Source organism: Leguminivora glycinivorella, chromosome 12, assembly GCF_023078275.1.
Source record: "Leguminivora glycinivorella isolate SPB_JAAS2020 chromosome 12, LegGlyc_1.1, whole genome shotgun sequence".
NCBI lineage: Eukaryota > Metazoa > Arthropoda > Insecta > Lepidoptera > Tortricidae > Leguminivora > Leguminivora glycinivorella.
Window position 1 is genome coordinate 10,876,702 of NC_062982.1, and position 20,356 is coordinate 10,897,057.

A 20,356-nucleotide genomic window follows, 5' to 3' on the forward strand; every position below is an offset into this window, starting at 1 on the left:
ATTACCGATATCGTACAGTATACCACCCTATATAATGTAATAAATGATAACGCATAAATAATAAATATCACTGCTAACTGTAATAACTAAAATGAAAAATAGCTTTTCCACCGATCTCGATTTTCCTAACGTCTACCCCAGGCAGACTAGCTACTATGATGTCCAGTTATTGTTATATTAAAATAATCTAACCATACAATGTATATCCAATACATTCTTCTTACAAAATAAAGATTTTTTAAAAAAAATTGTTGTCCATATAATGAACCGACTTCTTTATCTAGATAATAAAAAAAATCCGTATTATAGTTTTACATCCACCATACACCATTTTATAATCCTAGGAACGAAACTACTAAATGACAGTGAAACTTTACGATGGGCTAGCCAATAAGGCCCTTTATCACACAGATCACTATAGAAATAAATTTAATTTTAGTCAAAATTTTGACTTCTACCACCCCTATAATAATAACACTGCATCTCAATAAAATTTTGAAGAACTCATGACACGTTTAAAATAATGATAATGATGATGATGATAATAATGTTCCACATAAGTATGTCGCAATAAATAAACATTCTTTACTAAGAAGTCATTGACTTGTAACCAATGTACTCATAGAATTTACATTACACATCATGTAATGTTCATAATAAACGCATAATACAATTTTGCAAAAAAAAGTAATTGCAGTTTTGAAGTGGTTTTCATATTTTAAATTTTTTCCCGCAAAATATGATGTATCATCAATTTTGATTTGGTTTTGATATTTTTTGTAAAATATAATGTAACATCAAATTTGATGTGGTTTTGATAAAATATATTCCTTTTTTTTTCAAACTATCTGCAAAATTTTATTTTGGTTTTAATTGCCTTATGATAAAATACAAAATGATGGCATAAGTAGGTTCAAAATACTTTTATTTGATTGAATAATAATATAACAAAATAATGATTTTTTTTCTTGAAACGAGCTTAAAACTTGTATTGTCCTATTCTATGTCTTCAATATTGTATAACATGCCCCGAAAGTTTTGTAACCTCAGACAATCCATTCCTTCTTCATGGCATTCGCAGCTGCAGCAAACTTAGCAAATTGTTAACAAACACGACAATGGGTTGAGGAACTTGGTCAAAGGTGTCTCTCTTCCTTTTTTCTCCTTCATACTTGGCTAGTTCTATGATGGGTTCTTGAGTAGCTAATGATGATGATTAGATCCTGCTGGCCTCCTGGTAATATTTCAAAATTTTCCAAACTATTCTCTTCTCAGTCGGTGTCATAACCCAGGACACCATGAAACCTCTTCCGAAGACACGTTGCACACTTGATCACAATCAGCATAACCGCAAAAGATCCAGTTACTTATTTTTGAACACAGCAAGTAACTTGAAACCAATGAATATTTCTTCAACTCTAAAGTTGGCTAGTCCTTATTTGTCCAATCATTGGTCAAAAAATAAAATATTGCATAAATCGAATATTATAAACACTTGTTATTTCACTAGCGTTACTAAGCATTTCACCCAATCACTCACTGAAGTTTTCACCCCATGTCTCCACTGTCCTTGCTGATCCACTATGTTCAATGACAGAAACACTGCTGTGGTAAGAATCTATCTTAGGTTGAAACTAAAGTTAAGTTAAAGACTTCCAATAAACAGAGGGAAAGATAAAATAAAAATCACAAGCGTTAAAATATTTTCCAAAAAAAAATATGCCAACTAAGGTTGCAGGACCATCTAGATACTTTAACCATATGAGACGTACGTCTCATTTACGTTCACCTACAATTATTATTATTATTATTTTTTTTTTTCCTCAAGTATGATGTCTGATCGCTAAGTGACTTTAATTTTTCTAACTCAAAAATTACTGCAGACTATAAAACTCCGTCTTGTTTGCTCAATAAAACTAGTATAGGGTAAATTAACTGGGGTTTTGAACACTTACATATATGTATTTTTCTTGATCGGCATTTTCTGTTCCATTCTTCTGTTTAGTGTGGCATAATATGGCACCACTAACAACATAATCATATTGAAAATCTTCTGTAACACGTTGGTCCTATGAGCAGGTATGAGACCAGGCTCAAAAACTCTTACTCCTCCGTTAGTTGACATCAAAAGCCGGGTACTTCAACTCGAACGTCCCACGAAATATCTCAATGTTCACTTCATGTTTTTCGCGTCCAAACTGTTACTAACTCTGTCTCCATGTATCCAAGTCTTGCACTATTGCACTAACACCTTTTTTAACTAACTAATTATGGCCTAAAACTAATTGAAATTACTATGTTTTCACTAACAGAGCTCTTCGTTTCAAAACGTAGTTAACTCTCACATTTCTCTACGTGTGATAATAAGACGTCACTAAAAATCACACATGCTCCTACACTATCAATTACACTAATTATTTGAAGCTACATAACACTATAATTTCAGTGAAATCGGTTTTCTTAAATAAAATTTAATAACTTCGCGCTCAGATTTTTTTTTCGTAAGGAACTGTCACTTTCAATATTGTCATCCTTAACCGTTTTTTTTTTTCTTTTACAATTGTCCTCATGGGCGTATTTTCATTGTAAACACACTAATGTGTTTTTAGTAGTCACAAACATTAAATCAACAAAACAATTATTTGATATCATAAATTTAGCCTATCATAATGTTCAAATATTTGACTAGTTATTAGAAATATATAATTGTTTTTTTTTTCATAATTTAATGAAATCGAACGAAAACTATCGTGTAAATTTGTCAATGCGTAGGAAATCGCGTGTGCGCATCGGTTTACAAAAGTGTGACCACATTAAAAATATATTGTGAGATTCTTTAAGGATCTAACAGACGGTCGGACCGCACTTGTAAGGGGACATGTGTTAGGCCCTATTTACAAAATACCGTTCAAAATCTACACAACTTGAATAGTTTGATGTGATTTAAGCAATAGAAAATTAAATTAACAAAATCTTTTGTATTTAAATACATCTATTGTATTAATTTTACTATAATGAAGTAGAGAAAAATGAAGTAAAGTTTTGTAAATGACAACACCGGACAATAAATTACTGAATTACTGAATATTTTTTGTCGAAAATTGTATGACCGATCAAGCGTACCAACTTAAAAACAATGATAGTTTGTGTAATGTCACCGATAGAACACCTTTTGGCGAAGATATATGTTATCTGTGGTTAAATTATTTTCTCTAATCTATGTCATGCTTACCGCTAATATGCCGCTTGTTCGCGAAAAAATGGCAGATCCGTTTTTGTTTTCTTTAGCTCATTATTAATTACGTGATCTACAACTAGAATTATTTAAATATTCGCTTTATTTTACTCGGCTTAAACAAACGACAGACAATTCTGCGCCGACGCCGGTCATGAACCGTCCATATTCGCCATTTTGTCATTTAGCAAACTAAGAAAATGCAAACAAAACATTATTTGCCCTAAACACGCGTTACTTCTAAATAATTTTGTCGACAAAGTGAGCCTGTTTTATCAAATCGAACTCTGAACTGCAATTGCAATGTAATTTTCCGTTAGCGAAAGTGAGGTTACGAAATTGACATGACATTATTGTTGAAAAAAAAAACGTGAATGCAATGGACATGTGTTTTGTTGTGTTTCTCATCAAGATAATAGAAGAATTTAGTGCTCATACTCATGATCTAATGAGCAAACAGCCCATGCAAAGGATGTCTTATCGGGCTATGCCTCAATTGATAAAGTGAACTAATTGCCTACTTCAAAAGCAGTTTTGCATGAAAGGTAAGCTTTTGTTTTATTATTTGATGTGTTTTCAAACAAGTCGTCGTTTTCGAAACCCAGCAGAACATACTTGCGAACTACAACGACTAGACCGAATATATATGGTGAAATGTTGCTTATTTCATTGTTCTGTCGTCAGATAAGTTAATGATAATAAATTTCCCCACGTTACTCGTACTTTCTGACTTTCACATTCCCTAAGAGGATCTTAAATATTCTAAATGTACGTGAAATAGTCCTAACTGTCAAAATATATTTGCTACTTTCAAAGAGGTTTATATGGTTGTTTGATTTTTCAGTCAACATCTAATTGGAATTTACAATGCCCGATATTTCTACACATCTGCCACAAATTTTATGGAAAACAATATTTATAGAAACTGAACATACCTTGGTTAAACGGTAAGCATTAAAATTATATCTTTGACTAATTTATTTGATCTAGGCTACCTAACTGTTCTTGGAAATTGTAACGTTGTTTCCGTACCAACATATATACTTCTCAATTATTTTTCTGAAGCGCTGGCTTATGGGCTATGGAAAATAATATTTGTAGGACCTCAAACGAATGTCATGGCATTTAAAAATAGGCATTGAATCTTGTCCAAACTTTAATTTTGTATTTTTCAAAGATAAAACTTGACGTCTGATACTTAAATAAAATTATGTAGACTAAAAATCCAGACTTAGCATAGATTTTATTTCTGCTACATTGAGTTTAAACAATGTATGTATTAATTTTCAGTATATGAAATGGGTAACCATCCTTGAAGAACATCAACCAGCTGTCGGCAATGTGCAGGTTGACTGAGGAATTTTCCGGAGTGTCTTTTTATGGATTGTACTCCGTCTTAGCACAATCCTCAAGTAAGTACAAAAAATCATTGCCACTAAACAGCTACTTTTTAACTTAATTAACTCTACTTAGTGAGTAAAACGACTCGGCAGGAAATTTTACATTACTTAGAAAAATGGATATGGTCGTTCCTTTTTTTTTCTGAACCATGAATGCCCTAGATAGAAAATATGCGATCTTAGTGATACTTATAACTAAGTTTTCTAAAATTAATCCCCTATTTTAACTAACCCCTTCATATCTTCAATTTCAGTTTTACTCGGGAGCAGGGATCGGATACCGGTATTTTTTTCGGAACGGTTCCGTACGTTGACCCGAGAACTTTATTTTAGCGTTTCTGGTTCCATTAACCGGTATTCTTTTTCGTTCAGTGAACGAACGTTTATGAGTGAGAACTGTTCCGAAGAACAGAATTAAATGATACGTTCTTTAAAGAACAGTTCGCGGGAACGGAATTAAATGATACGTTCTTTAAAGAACAGTTCGCAGGAACGAAATTATTTCGGTTTTTCTATTTCCAAGAATTTGAACGAACAGTGGGGGGGGAACCATGCGCAAGCGGTGTCGGCCACGGCCATCACTTTAGTAACTTGTTTGATTTGAGACTAGCGGTGAGTAAACGTGGCGTCGAACGAAACTAATACGTCGAAAACATTCTGCACCACAACCACAATGAAGTAAGTTTGTTTTTTTTTAATTTAGTGCTTTCAATTTTACCGATTTTAAAATTTAAGTAATGTCACGACGCTTAAGTATTTATTTATTTACAGGCAATCGTACAGTCCAAGGTCAAATAAGGACGCGACGCCGCTATTAGCAAGAGCGAGAGATCTGAATAACTTTCTCATTCTAACAAACATCAGCGTCCTTATTTGACCTTGGTTTGGTACGGTCATCCCATCTGTAAGCACTTTTGTGAGATGGACTTCCGAGCAAAGCGGTTCTGTTGCAATGGCCGTACCTTTCAAGGTCAAATAAGGACGCGACGCCGCTATTAGCAAGAGCGTGAGAGTTAAATAACTTTCTCATTCTAACATTTCTAACAAATAGCAGCGTCCTTATTTGACCTTGGTACGGTCATCTCATCTGTGTGCGTAGTTGAATGCACAAACGCTCACAGCCAGACTACATTTCTACAGCATATATATATATATATATATATATATATATATATATATATATATATATATATATGTGTGTGTGTGTGTGTGTGTGTGTGTGTGCGTGCGTGCGTGCGTGTGTGTGTGTGTGTGTGTAATATACACTACTTTCCCATTAATTGTGACGTTTTAAATTAAAAGGACTCTCATTGTTGGTACTGTAGATAGTCAATTACCATAGAAATTACATCAGCTACTATCAACAATGGACCTTTAGTCTAAAAACGTCACAATTAAAGATAAGACAATGTGCAATTAGTCACAAAAATAAATTGTTTTTAGTATTCAAGACTCCCGTGTCCCAGAACTCGAAGAATCCCAATTCATTCAATGTTCTTAAGTATACTGCTGCGAGTGAAAGGGGCACTAATGATGATATTTATGACTTGATCGATGCACAGAATGAGCCACTGAGTAAAACTTACTTACCTATACTAAACCTTCATAAACCTAAATACTGAAACTCTGCCCAGTGGTTCGGTGTTAGGGCTTGCAATTATCCGTCCAATTCGAAATCCGGATGATTCGACTCGATATTTGAAAATTCGGATATTCGGATAAAACGGATATTTCGAATATTTTTTATTTTATTTAATAAATCTCATATTTAGTAACATAATTATGTACTACGATACGAAAAAAACGCCGTAGGAAATTGTTATTTTATAATCAGGCTTCAGCTGTTGTTCGTAACCTTAATGTTAGGTTAGGTTACTTAGTTATTTCATTCTTGCCTTTTTTATGAAATGACTTCAGTTGCTCATAAGATATATGATTTTATTTTTATGTAATTTTGACTAATATTTGATATTAATGAATTTTAATGCTAGAGACATAATCTGATTGCCATATGAGGCAAAACGTCATGTTGTGATCGTTTAGATCGAATATTACCTTGTTAGACCTACTCCTTGTTTAGATATCAGATTGCATTTACGAGGTTTTCATTGCCGATTTATTCAAATGCAAAAAGAACTATGACATATTACAAACACCATTTAGCTTTGTTAAATAACAAGGCTGAATGATCTTTCTCTCTAATAATTTTCACCTCTTATCTTTGATGACTTCGTGACTCTATTCCAGTTACACTTGGGACTCTCGGGTAGACGTTCTTAGCCAGAGGGCCTTACGTTACGTATACAGCGAAAAAGTTTTGGTGTTGCAACACTTGCAACCTATTTTGAAAGGATAAAATGTAAAAGCGTATCTGCTTAACTACTTCATCTTGTTCTGCAGTTCAATACTAAACAGGTCTTCCGCCGCGGGATACATAGAAGACTTCTTTTTGTCAGAAAATTTGAACAGTTTTAGTTCTGTTAGCAATTTATTTATTTATTTATAATGTATTCGGATGCTAACAATAATGAAAGTGCAGCGTTTGATACGGTACTCAGTGTCACTTGATTGATTGAGTTAAACTGATATACATGAGATTATCCACAAATATTCATGAAAAAAACCCTGCCTGCTAAGCCGCGGTCCCGGGTTCGAATCCCGGTAAGGGCATTTATTTGTGTGATGAGCATAGATATTTGTTCCTGAGTCATGGATGTTTTCTGTGTATATAAGTATGTATTTATATCGTCGCCTAGCACACATAGTACAAGCTTTGCTTAGTTTGGGGCTAGGTTGATCTATGTAAGATGTCCCCCAATATTTATTTATTATTTATTTACTTATAAAATAAGGTAGTAGTGCCACTCAAGGAGTAATTTTTGATATAAATCGCTTTAATATCGTAAATGTGTTAATTTTACTTTAAAATTTGTTTTCCAAATGAGTTTCTTAAAAATTGCAATGGTATTTCTGTCATTCACAATATTCGAATTATTCGTTTTATCCGGATTTTAACGTGTAAATTATCCGAATTTCAAAATCAGCGGATATCCGGATTACAAGCCCTATTCGGTGTCACTCCTAAAGTAGGTACCGTACCGACATAGGTCAGTTAGGGACGCTGTTATTTGTAAAAAATGAGAAAGCCTTATACGGTCAACCGGGGTGGCTTTAAAACGCAGGGGTGACTTTGAAAATTTAGTTTTAAAGTCATACTGTAAGTAAATTCGCGATTTTCTATGGTAGATTTACAAGAATATTTATTGATCTATTATCCAGCTACTAGTTACATGAACAGTTTAATTCAGTAAATAATGAATGATGTTAATTTTAAAGCCGTTCAAATACCATCAAAGTAACCCCAAATTTTCCTAAAGCCACCCCGGTTGACGTAGCTCTCCCGCTCTTACAATCCCGTACTTGTTGACCTTGGTCGGTTTGGTCGTCTGTAGACAGTGTAGACACTAATACACTCGCCAACTACAGTTGTGTATTCCATGTAGATACACCAAGGGCCCAATTCTCAAAAGATTGTAACTTATTGTAATAATTATCTAGAAATGTAAGTATGCAAAATAAATAAAATATTTTTATTGCAGATAAAAGCTTTGACATAGATGATGAAGATCTAGTCTTCAAAATATATATATATATATATATATATATAGAGAAAAAACTACCCCATATCCAAGCTATTCTGATGACCTTGAGGTGGATGTAAGTGCTTATAGTGTGAGAAAGTTGTATAAAATATAATCTGCACTAATTTGTATAAATATGTGTGTTACTTAATCTGTGTGAATTTGTAATAGTGATATGTTTTTAAATGTTTTTAAGGACCAAGATGCAGTCCTTGAGAGAGCACAACCCATGCAATCCATTTATACTATTCATAGTGAACCGGAACCGGACGCGATGTGCCCTTATTCATGCAAGCGTAATATAGTTGCAGTCGTTATAAGAAAAATGTTAGAACAAGTTCCCGAAGAGAATTTACTGGCTTGTTTAGAAGATCTCGAAAATACAATAGAAAAATATTATTAAATGTGTATCAAGATTATGTGTACTCTATCATAATTATAGCTTCAGTGTAAATGTCAATCATATTTTGGTACATTCGTTAGTGAAATATCGTTATAAAATAAGGGTTATTCCACTAGTTAGAGTTACCACTAAGTTGTTACCAGTGGTAACTACAATGTTATTTTCCCAGCTTTTACTCCTAGTAACTACTGGGAATACCACTAACTTTAACAATTTTTTTGTGGCAATTACTGGAAACATATAGACAATTACTGGAAAGATTATATCATAAGATTCATAAGTTTTGTTTTATTTTATACACATGTAAAGCCTGACCAGAAATATATGACTACGCGCCATGTAGCGGAATTTCATTAAAACTATTTTCTTCATAGTCATCATACTATACTGAACTGTCACTCCATACATCAGAATAACAGCGCACTCTTGACAATAGTTATATATTTCTGGTCAGGCTTTAGTTTCTTAATCATACTTACCATATCCAACGCGATCAATGTTATTTTCACGAAATCTAATGGCAACAGCTGAGACTGTTTCCTCACCTTTAATTGATTGGCCTCAATGGCCACTGCGTAAGAGTCGCTAGAGGTGCACATTGAATTAGAGCACAGAAATATTATTTCAGTAGTTGCCTAATAGCAAGGACGATATATACCGGGACTGACAAAGCCCATACAAAAAAGTACCCCTGAAATGTCCCATACATTTCCGAGCGATTATTTCCGAAAAAATTAACAATATCAAAAAATGTTAGTAGTAAACCCCTATTCATTTTTTAATACCTATCTAACAATAGGTATATCACGTCAGGGTTGAAATAAAAAAAAAATCTCTCCCCACTTTACGTGTAGGGGCACCCTAATAAAATATTTTTTTCCACTTTTTATTTTTGCACTTTGTTGGCGTGATTGATATACATATTGACACCAAATTTCAGCTTTCTAGTGCTAACGGTCACTGAGATTATCCGCGGACGGACGGACGGACAGACAGACATGGCGATAAGGGTTCCTAGTTGACTACGGAACCCTAGAAAAGATATTTGTAGGCATCATCAGTGTAGTTATGATACTATTTAATAGGTGGCGCTAAAAAATTCAGGTAAGATTCTTAGTATGAACATTATCAATCCTATATGAATCATCCTTGCTAATAGTAATTATGACGTTTTCAGAATAAAGGTCCCTGTCCATAGTACTTAATTAGTTCCAGTTCTACTAGGGCTTGCAATCCGGATATTCATTTTATCCGGATATCCGCCAATTTTAAAATCCGGATTTTTTGTAAGTTGAATTTCGGATTTTTTGTAAGTTGAAATTCGGATAAAACGAATAATTCGAATATTGTTTAAGACAAAAATACCATTGCATTATTTAAGAAAATCATGTGAAAAACGTTGAATTTTAAGATAAAATTGATACATTTACGTTATTAAAGCGATTAATATTAATAATATTAAATATTACTCCTTGAATGACCACTACTAATCTATTTTGTCATGAATATTTGTAAATGATCTCATGCACATGAAAGATAGGAAGTGAGAAAGAACAAGGCTGAATGGTGTTTGGAAAATTCCAATGTTCTTTTTGGATCGCTGAATCCACGGTAGCAGTGAAGCATTTAGCATTTGAATAAATCGGCAATGAAAACCTCGTCAATGCAATCTGATATCTAAACAGGGAGAAGCTGGTCTAACATACGACATATTCGATGTAAATATCATCAGTATTACGTAATATCTCAATCAGATCACATATCTCAATCAGATTATCTGAATTGATTAAAATCAAATTTAGTCAAAATTACATAAAAATAAAATAACATATCATATGAGCGACATTTAGTATTTTTCATACCGTCGGCGTCGTACATATGTTATCAAACGGTATAATCCTAAATAATAAGAACCTACTTGTTTGCCTTAACCGGCCGTCCAGAGTGGGGTTCCAGAGCTATATGCTTGCAGGGACATCGAAAAGGCTTTAGTTTTTTACATACCGAATAACTTTATTTCGGTATCATGATTCCTTTTAAGATAATTACATTATGTATAAGGTAAGGAATAATACTTAGAATACCTAAAATATGACAAATTTGCATTCTATTCAAATCAGTACGAGTATACTTCACGGAGTCCAAAACTATTCGCAAATCAGAAGTCCAAAACACGAAAAAATAGATAGAGAGCGATTGCGGGCGCCGGTCGGTCGGCTCGAGCGCGAGTACTTGCGCCGCCGGCGTACGCGTCTGTGTGCGTGCGCCACGCGCACACACAACTATACAGGGCCTCTCTGTGGGTTCCGCCCCCGTCAGCGCGACGGCGATAAAGACCTAAAAATCTGAATTCGTGCTTGCCTCCTGTATAGTCTTAATCCTTTAATGATTCCGTTAACGTGAAACTTTAAGTAGACAGGCTTTATGAAGACAATTGGCCGGTGAGCCCTACAATTTTATAATTTGCCGCCCTTTTTAGTGACAAAATTTGCTTGGCCATCTATTGTTTACTAGGGAACCCTAAAAACGATACGTATATTTATACCTAGTTCAAATAAAAGTGTGTCATTCCTGTCCTGATGAGTGATGAAATGAAACACATCTCTAATATTGACATCGAAGAAGAAAGACTTACAAAATGAAACCTTTAAAAACATACACAAGCTCTGAAAGAAGAAAGAAAGAAAATCAAGAGAGCCTTTACCAGTTGGTATGGTGACAATAAAATAAATGTGTAGTCCTCCAAGGTTGTATATGTACCTACACTTATTCGCTAGTTACGCTATAAGCATACACAAATTACGTACAACGTACACATAGTTTGGGACTGTTATGTTTATCAGGTTAACATTGACAAGTTATTTATTTAATATTAATGTAAAGTTATCCAAACCTAGCTCAATAGCTCAATGTAAAAAATAACAAACTTATGTTTATGTCACAGTTTTCCATTAAACATTTTGATTTTTTTGTAGCCTCGTCATACATATACATGGTGTATATTCTATGCTGTTTCTTCCTTCCCATCTTAATGTTATTATGTTCACGTTATCACTTTCAATAGTTTCAATATCCAGCATACACTATCACTTAGTGGGGACGTTTATCGACAAAAAGAGGCCAAACCTTTTTTCTTGACCAAAGCATGAAACTTGGCACAGTTGTTCCTTATATCAAAATAAGCCGATTAAGATCGGGAGCCTTCAGGAGCCTCCCCCCTGGGGCTCGGGAGGGGGGGTCAAAGTACCGCTTCACCCGGCTTGCTTTGAAAAATTCTAACATACCCCGTTTAGTTCATAGGTCATGTTTGGTATCGTTTTCGAGTAAATCAATAACGTAGAATTCATTTTTGGTACTAAAATTATAATTTAATGGTAAATAAAATAAAAAAATTGAAAAGTTTGAAATTTTCATCTATGATTTACAAATTCAAGTCATCATAAATGTCAAACTGTTTGTTTTTTCTACAAATAAAAAATATGATATGAAAGCCTATTTAATATAGATTATGAAAAATATAACTTTTACCCACCTTTACTAACGTTAAGTTTCATAAAAAAAAACTTTAAGCCGCGCGGCGTCGGGACGCCGCGAGCGTAATTTTAAAATGCCTTTATTTTAAAAAACTCTATTAGAACCCGTTTAGCTATTAGGTCATGTTTAGTATTGTTTTCGAGTAAATAAATAACGTAGAATTTAGTTTTGGTACTAAAATGACCATTTAATGTTAAATGAAATTAAATTTTTTTTTTCTTCTGTGAGTTACAAATTCAAGTCACCATAAATGTCAAACGGTTTGCTTTTTCTATAAATATAAAAATATGATATTAAAGCCTATTCACAAAGGATAGTACGCGTTCACCTACGCGAGCTTAGACTGTGTGCGGGGAACGCGCCTCTTTCATATATTTGATCTCCAGTGTCAGAGGTGTGTTAATGCATAAATAGAAAAAGATTCATTATTATGGACTCCGGTGTCGACAACGGCAACACTCGGGTCGGACCACACACTCTAAAGACCGACTGTACCTGTTATTTATTCATTGTAGTGAATCCTGTAGGCCTAGCACATGATGGCCGCGGGAGTATGTCGCCGCGAGATAGACTACCCGTCCTTATATCATTAATACAGTTAGAAGAAGACGTGGCATCTATCTCGCGGCGACATACTCCCGCGGCCATCATGTGCTAGGCCTACTGAAAGAAATTTATATAATAGTATTTTATACAATCGTGATATATATAATACAAAACTTTTCAGTCGAGTACCATGTGTAGTACGGTATGAGAGTGAAAAGTTTAATTATATCACTATTGTATACAATACTTTTTCTACGAGTCATCATCTTCATCATCAATGGACGGAAATATCATCATTCATGCAAGTTAAAATTAATGTCAATAGAGTCTTTCACCGTTGTATCAACATCGAATTACCTAGCAACCAATTGTTTGTAATAACCGTCTCTGATTGGCCGACAACGCGACAGATAAAAAAAATGTGTTTCAGATGCAGGAAAATTTGCCAGGTACTGCAAATTAGTATAGAAATTGTATGAAGTTCTATTTTTGAAATTATTATAGTTAACTAAAGTCAATTATAATGAGCTTATTATAATTGAGTCGGAACTGCCATAGAGTATCCAACACTGAAAAGTTAGCACTTATAGTTTAGTTTGTGGTGTCCTAATTGACAGATTACTCATACTATACATTCCCTTCACAGAGACATAGCTGGGTACATATGCAACTGCATAAAGAGGGCTCTACCCTCTTTTTGCAATGCCATCGGTTTTTGCAACCTGATTTACATTAACATCTTGTAACTTCTAAGCATATACTGGCCACTTCAGTGTTGTCTGACCAGTGTGGTACCCATTCGTCTCCTTCTTCCTTCCATCCCCAAGAAGACGGACTTGGTAAATTTTGGTGTGGCACCAACGCCTGACTCCAAACAAGAACGCCCTGAGTCCCATTTCTCAAAACTGAAAGTTACAAGTTACAAGCGGAAGTCTCTTTCCAACTTGTCATATTAGACATTGAAAACCACTTGTAAATTGTAACTTGTAGCTTCGAGAAATGGGCCCCTGGTACACTGTGCGCAGTATATGCTGATAGGCAGCCTCTGAAGGAGGTATGTTCTCCAATTGTCGATCTTTTATGGTACCTAAAGACTACTCATTCACCGTTGCGCAACGACTTGGTCTGAAATAATATGTGCATTATCATTTTAGATTCTACAACTATCAAATTACAACTTTTTGGTGGATCACGTAACCTTCAGTATTACCCACTTACGTTACGTATCATACAAAATTATGGCACGTATTTAACCGGGCGACTGAATAACCATAGAAATGGGTATCAAAAATAATAGTTTGGCGACTAAAATGGGGCCTCAAAAATAACTTCTCGTTTAATATTATAGTTGCCCGGTTAATTATATGCCCAAAATTATTACAAACTTTAGTAGAATCTGATTTGCCTCTGATATTGCTCCATCTTGTAATAGTTTGACACCTTGGGTGGCCTGGCTAAGCTACAAAGCCAAAAGAAAAAGTTTCTAGATTAGACATAGTATGGGATAGGTACGATAAACGCAGCTTGAAACGATCAACAAGGGAGAAACATGGCCACCCAAGGCTTCAAACTATTACGAGATGGAGCAATATCATAGATAGGCTAATCAGATTCTACTAAATTTTGTAATTATTTTGTATGATAGGTAAGTGTGTAATAGTGAAGGTTAGGTACGTGATCCACCAAAATATTGTAATTTGATAGTTGCAGAATCTGTTTAAATAAAATGACAATGCACATATTGTTTCAGATCAAGGGTCCTTACGCAACAGTGAATGAGTGCCGGAAGAACCTCTTTACTAGAAAAGATCGACACTTGGAGAACATACCTCCTTCCGAGGCTGCCTTACTTCATCATATACTGCCATTTGTCTAAGACTGGGGCTAAAGACATGCCAACCACACCCTTGTTGCCGACGCATTAGGACACCACGGACTCCACTGCCAGTCTAGTGCTGGCCGAATTTTGTGACACGCTGCACTTAACGATTTAATCCGCAAGGCTCTCGGCACATCGAACATACCGACAACCCTCGAACCTGTCGGCTTGTCAGCAGCAGACGGTAAGCGGCCTGATGGTTGCTCGCTTTTGCCTTGGTTTCTGGGACGACCCTTGGCGTGGGGCGTGACCTGTGTGGATACCTTGGCTCCGTCCAACGTCTAACGCTCGGCCCAGAAACCAGGGACTGCTGCTGCAAAACGCCCAGTTTAAACGCGCAAATATGCATTTTTAAAAAACAACTACATATTTGCGGCAATTGCATTTGAAACATTTGGACCATAGTCATCAGACACCAAGCAGTTCGTGAAGAAAGTTTCCACCAAACTTGTCTTGGTGTTTGGTGACATACGCATAGGCTTTTACATCATATTTTTTATTTAAAGAAAAAGCAAACAGTTGACATTTTTGTTGACTTGAGTTTGCAAATCATAAATGAATATTTTTTTTTAATTTATTTACCATTAAATTATAATTATAGTACCAAAAATAAATTCTTTGTTATTAATTTACTCGAAAACTATATCAAACATGACCTAATAGCTAAACGGGGTCTAATAGAGTTTTTAAAATAGAGGCATTTTAAAATTACGCTCGCGGCGTCCCGACGCCGCGCGTCTTAAAGTAATTTTTTTGTGGAACTTAACGTTTGTAATGTGGATAAAAGTTATATTTTTTATAATCTATATTAAATAAGCTTTCATATCATATTTTTTATTTATAGAAAAAGCAAACAGTTTGTCATTTATGATGACTTGAATTTGTAAATCATGGATGAAAATTTCATTTTTTTTATTTTATTTTATTTACCATTAAATTATAATTTTAGTACTAAAAACGAATCCTACGTTATTGATTTACTCGAAAACGATACCAAACATGACCTTATTAACTAAACGGGGTAAGTTAGAATTTTTCAAACCAAGCCGGGTGAAGCGGTACTTTGACCCCCCCTCCCGAGCCCCAGGGGGGAGGCTCCCGATCTTAATCGGCTTATTTTGATATAAGGAACAACTGTGCCAAGTTTCATGCTTTGGTCAAAAAATTTTAGGTTTTGCAATAAACTCCCCAACTACACTGCACGTTCACTGTTTATACGCCGAAAGTTGCAACTCAAGTAAATGAAGTAAACAAAACAAACAACCTACCTTCACCTTCATTGCCGGCCGCGGCCGGCCGGCTAACCGAAACAGAAATATAAATGAACTTCATGTGAAAAAGAGACAGCGAAAGGCGGCTCGTGCGTCGGCGAAAACGCTCGGCTCCGGCGCTCGCTACAGTCGCTATACCTACTCCCGCGCGGCTCGGAACGAAATAATATTGGTTTTAGGAACGCTAAAATTCTGTTCGTTCATTTAAACGTTACTGTAAGGAACCGTTCTTTGAGGGAACGAAATAAGAACCGAAACCGAAATTATTTTGTTCCCACTGAACAAAATTTATAATGAACCGTTCTTTTAGGGAACGATATAAGAACCGTAACCGAAATTATTTTGTTCCCATTGAACAAAATTTATTGGTAACGGTTTAAGAACGATATCAAATGGTATTTGGGAACGGGTTCCGATCCCTGCTCGGGAGTCACCGCTTCAGCCCGGTCCTTCTTTCATATATCTACTGTCTTCATATAGATGAAAGGTACTATGTTATATTATAATAACACATTCTAATTATTAAATTTTAAAAGTGAGCAGCTCATGGTCTTAATATTATATCTAGAAAATTTAAGCGAAGTATGCAAGACGGCGAGGCATGAGCTACCGGGTAAAAATCAAACTTAACTGACTCATCATCATTTTATTGGCTAAGCAAACTTCTTACTAATTTATTTATGTCCTAAGTCGTGTAGATATGCACTGCAAGGCAGGGGTTCTCAAACTTTTTTATTTTTAATTTCCTTTTTGTAAATTTTGCTGTATGCATTGTTTTTTCTGACACAATATTTCTCACGGGCGTGTCTTAGTTCCAGAATTAAGCGACGCGCCCCCGTGAATAGATAAATGAAATAATATTGAACCCAATTTGGCAGAACCTAACTCTAAAACAAAACCCTTTTCTTATTCTATAATATATGAAAATTTCTAATGTCTGACTATTTCCTTTCAGTGTACTGTGTTCCTTTCAGTTACTGAACAACAAAGCAATCCGACAATCAGACTGGACCCGGTCATGTTAGGTAAGTTTACATACTTAATGCGTACCACATACTACATACGATTTCTGAACCTCAGTAAAATATGGTTTTATAATAGTAATGGTGCTTATTATCTATGCCTACTTAACAGGAATATTACAAGTTTCAATCAATTTTCCTGAAATTCATTAAGCAATTGTGACAATGATCAAGCAGTGGTGGAGTTAGGGTATGGCGAGGTACGACCTCCCAGATACTGGTAATGCTAATATTTCGTAGGATATGTTTGACATGGTTGTAATGAAGTACAGTATGTTGGCATACTCCTGACTTGTGAAATATTGTATAAAAGCTGTGTACACTCTACCGAACATAATAATTGTATGGCTTTACACTTACTATTTTAGACTAGCCTACAGCTTATCATGTAAGATAACGAACTCATGTCATATGAAGCTATTGAAAATTTTGTTTATACATACATACTTATTTGTATTACTACAGTAAAAATGTATACCTATAGAAGGTTGAAATTCGTACAGTGGATTTAATTTATTGAAATAATTGGCAGATATAGACTACGGTGAACTCTCACCATCAAGAGGGACGTATGCCTGTTTACTACGGATGTAATATGAAAATATATGATGACTTATAAGCTAATGAACTAAATTAGTCCTAACATGATTAATACGTATATCTTAACAGACAGAAACCTGTTCTTCTCACGGCTGCGCTACAGTGACAATATTTGGTACAAACCGTACAAACAATATGCCAAATTATTGTATGATGTATGAAATCCTGTGAGCCAATTTATAGATTATAGAGTTACAACTGAAATGCAAACAAACCATCCATCGAAGGGTGTACTTGTCATAGTACCACATGCGTGTAGCTATTCAGTATTCATAGAAAAATGGCGGGACGCCCCATATAATATTGTACTTCAGCGCGACAATGAATAATCGCGCCCCCATAGCCATTAGACTAGAGCCTATCTTCTTGTATTACTAGGTCTTAAATCTAGGGCTTAGGTATCCTGGATTATTTTAGGAAAATAATCTTACATCTAGACTATGTTAGCGACCTACTTACTGACCTAACTAGTGTTATCCTGCCTATAAATGAAATTCTGTATAACAGACGCCTTCCAGGAACATACATAACATCAGAGAGTGTCCATGGACTATATAAGACAGCATCGAAGCTATCCGATCTCCGGTGTGAAGCGCAAACGTGATGTGAGCTTTCAAAATAGCCCTGCAGATGGCAGAGCCCTCTATGAAAGTGTACTAGACATATAGAGAACTATTTGTTTTAACATGAAATTCTATTGCTATTGTACATAGTTCACACACTTATGTTTCCAATTTCGGTCACTAGATGGCAAACTCTTCTAAAGTACTTGTTAAAATGTTAAACCCTAATATTAATTTAATAATAAGATTGCTCGCTAGATGTCGCTGTCACTTCGGCAATCTGGCCAACGATACTCCATCGCAAACCACATGTAATTGTACATTTTTATTATCGTCTACTGTTTTTGCCAAATAAATGCGTTGAAAAACCACATTTAACGTTTTTAAATGTGAACAACACCCGGAGAGCGAACAGCACCACAGTTATAAAAACATACATTAAGACACAGAATAAATAATAGTACTATGCATAGACGCAAAGGAACGTCGAGATGCGCCAATGCCAACAATTGCTACGTAGCAATGTAACCCGAATCGCCTAATCGGGACGATGTTTAACCACTACGACTATGAGCTAATTTCCTAGAAATATATTTTGTCTAACTTTACTACACTACTTTAATTTTATTATTTTATTTTTACAGATACCAGAGGAAGACGAAAATATAATTGATTCTGTACTGATGCATGACTTCGCTCGGAACGCGGCAAGAATTAACAATGGAAGAAAATACTACAGACGTGTTTATTAACAATAAAGTTATTTTTGTTTTTATGAAATAGCGATTGAATAAAAATATTAGGTATATGAGTTTTATTTAGAGATGAAATAAGTCAGAAATACAGCACACCCACTCATTTTCACAACAACAAATGTAGCCTGGTAAGGCTAATTCCTATTATTTATTTATAAACCTTGGTATCCAAGATGTGTTCTACAGAGCACATCTTAGATCCCTTGGGCACGGAACCAAATGTAACTAAACCTCCGCTCACCTTACTTATTTACTTACTTACTTGACTAACCAACAGTATAGCTAACCCCCCTTTAAATATATCCCGTAAATTTGGCCTTGTGATCGTCTAGCGTGAATAAGTAGAACCCTTCGATGTGAACCGCGATAACCTAGATCCTTTAATGAGTATCAGCTGTATTTTTGACTAATTTTTAAAATTTTATTTATTTATATTTTAAAGAAGAATAAAGGTTATTGTAGCATAATAATATAGTGTTATAGAAGAGTATTTTATCAGATTTAGGCCTAGAAAGTTATACGTGAGAAAATTAATGACGTAATGAAGAAATTTTAAAATAAAAGTTAGTGAGTGAAACATACATGAAATAAATATTAAAAAATATTTTGGTAATCATCCGCTACGCCTTATTAGTGGTCCCGGCTTGGGCAAGGGCTTGCGATACGGTATGGGACCCCTGACCTGATCAAACCACTTTATCAGGATCCTAAGCAAGTAAGCCTGAAGGGCTATCTATCTACAAACTAACCCCCTTTTTGTTTTGTTTCTTGTCCCTAGCTAAACCCCCCGTTCCCCAATACTGCTAATAGACCATAACTTCTCGATCTTTCTAATGTTTTATCGAAACACCGAGCAGTTGCTAACTTTTATAAGAACTAAGTCTACTAACTTTTCTAAGCTTTTGACTTTCCATCAGTGGACGGCGCTCGCATGCCACTGGGCCCTATAACAAACCTATGCTTTTTATTCCAAAGAATAGTTTGTTTCCCTAACCAACTTGATAGAATTTACCTTGAAAAACCAGTTAGCAACACTAAGTGTCCCGCAGCCACACCGAAAAATCAGAAATTGCTACCACAATTATTAATTTCACTCAAATAAATTAAGTAATAAGAGATTTTATAAATTACCAGTTTTACCACATATTTTAAGATAGTAAACACCACATTTAAAGTCTATTTAAACCATATAAATAGTAGTAGTTAAATTATTTCTCCACAATACACGTTGACCAATTATAATTTAAGACCAATCATAATAGAACTCTACTTTCATAGAAATAGTGTGTGACTCTACCCTAATCCTATCGTTTTCCCTACTCTAACATATCTGAAACACAGACCCTCACTTACCATAGATCTTGTGTTCAGAATATGTACAAGTGTATCCCTACTAGAACTGTACAGTTCAGCCAGCGAAGCTGAGATAGGCAACCTATAGGCTTGAGTTATGATCCCCCCCTCTGCTTTTGCCCGCAGGCTAGGGTAGCAGAGAGTAGATCGCCCT

At 35.1% G+C, this 20,356-nt stretch overlaps 1 protein-coding gene and 2 long non-coding RNA genes across 3 annotated transcripts in view; 2 read left to right on the plus strand and 1 right to left on the minus strand.

Annotated features, from left to right (window-relative positions):
- The window catches only part of LOC125231587 (zinc transporter ZIP11), a 132,665-nt gene that overhangs the window by 94,184 nt on the left and 18,125 nt on the right, over positions 1 to 20,356 (minus strand). The gene's annotated exons all lie outside the window — the stretch shown is intronic.
- LOC125231588 lies at positions 3,719 to 4,641 on the plus strand. Its single transcript, XR_007177634.1, has 3 exons — positions 3,719 to 3,780; positions 4,080 to 4,182; positions 4,526 to 4,641. It is a non-coding gene; the product is annotated as an uncharacterized LOC125231588 (long non-coding RNA).
- Positions 16,879 to 18,898, plus strand: LOC125231589. The gene is made up of 2 exons (XR_007177635.1): positions 16,879 to 16,934; positions 18,739 to 18,898. It is a non-coding gene; the product is annotated as an uncharacterized LOC125231589 (long non-coding RNA).